A 1908-nucleotide genomic window follows, 5' to 3' on the forward strand; every position below is an offset into this window, starting at 1 on the left:
CCCTCATGTCTGTTACAATCGGTCCATAGACCCAGTCCCATCCTGAGTCCCCTTTAATTATGCACATTTGCCCCTCTGACAGGCCATTCTACAAAGCTGTCCTTGGGGCAGCATGTGGTCCAGGTGTTTGCATAGAATGCCACTGTTCCCTGTCTCTCTGTCCTGGTTTTCTGTGGATGTGATAAAATATCCTGGCAAAGGGTTTACGTGACTTATAGTTCCAGATTATAGCCTGTCATTTGGGGAAAGTCGAGGCAGGAACTCAAGTGCTCAGTCACGTGACATCCCCAGCCAAGAGAAGAGAGGAAGGAGTGGACCCAAGGCAGCCCCCACAGACAGGTCAGCCCCCACAGACAGGTCTGCCCCCACAGACAGGTCAGCCCCCACAGACAGGTCAGCCCCCACAGACAGGTCTGCCCCCACAGACAGGTCAGCCCCACAGACAGGTCAGCCCCCACAGACAGGTCAGCCCCCACAGACAGGTCTGCCCCCTCAGACAGGTCTGCGGCCGACCTGATCTAGACAAGGCCTCCGTTGAGGCTCTCTTCTCGGGTGGGTATAGGTTGCGGCATGTTGACAGTTGAAAGCTAACCTTCACATCTTCTCTCTCACCTCTCCGTCCTTTGGCCACACACGCTAGGTTCCAAACATGCTCTGCCTTTCTCTGTGATGTTGATAATCTGTTGGGACTTTCCCTCTGCACTCTTTCTTTTTTCCCTATTACCTGGATTTTTTGGTACATATCACCTCATGTATTACATGTTAAGATTTTTTTTGTTGTGGTTTTTGTTTGTTTATTTAGCTCTGATTACTTTTTTTTTTTTTTTTTTTGCTTTTCAAGACAGGGTTTCTCTGTGTAGCTTTGTGCCTTTCCTGGATCTCACTCTGTAGACCAGGCTGGCCTTGAACTCACAAAGATCCGCCTGGCTCTGCCTCCCAGTGCTGGGATTAAAGGCGTGCGCCACCACCGCCTGGCTTACTTTTTGAGACAGGATCTCCCAATGCAACCCAGGCTAACCTCAAACTCAAAATCTCTCTGCTTTAGGCTCCTGAGTGCTGGGATTACATGTGTGTGCCACTGTGCCTAGCTATGTGTTGAGTTTTATAAGTAATTCTGTCCTGAATTTTGGGGAACACTTGACCTTAGTTTCTCAATTATCTTGACAGCTAAAAAGCAAAAGCTTAGATTCTCAGTTTATGTTTCTCACTCAGTTTGTACCTCTCTGAAAGCCAGTCGATAAATGCTCAGGCATTTTTTTTTTTTTTTGAGTGCCAGGCACCCGGTAAACCCCAAAGATTCAGTGGTGACACCACCATCCTGCTCCTAGGGAGCCTGTGACCAGTAAGAAGGGTAGGTACTTATCAAATAATCACATCCACGCATGTTTAATTATATCTGAAGATAAAGGCTCACTAGAAGGGTGGTGTGGGAGACATCACTAGTGACAGTTTAAAGAGACCTGCCCTGGATTGGGGGTCCTGGAGAGAACCTTCCCCAAGGAAATGCCCTGTGAATTATGATCAGGAGAGGGAGCAGGGGAGAGGTGAGGGAGCTGGGAGGTGAATGTGGCTGCCAGAGGGGCAAAGGAGGGGAGGTAGGCTTGGGCTTTAGCCTTAGAGCAGAGAATATTCCGCAAGAAAGAGGTGACACATGAAGACGCTGAGGCGGTCTTTCTGGTGACCACGTGGAGAAGATACACTAGTGACCACGTGGAGAAGATACACTAGTGACCACATGGAGAAGATACACTAGTGACCACGTGGAGAAGATACACTAGTGACCATGTGGAGAAACATAGCTATAGACAGAACAGTTAGGAGGCTCTAATACAGTGATTCTCAACCTGTGGGTCGTGACCCCTTTGGAAGTAGAATGATCCTCTCACAGGGGTCACATATCAGACACCC

The sequence above is a fragment of the Peromyscus eremicus genome, chromosome 7 (assembly GCF_949786415.1).
Source record: "Peromyscus eremicus chromosome 7, PerEre_H2_v1, whole genome shotgun sequence".
Lineage (NCBI taxonomy): Eukaryota > Metazoa > Chordata > Mammalia > Rodentia > Cricetidae > Peromyscus > Peromyscus eremicus.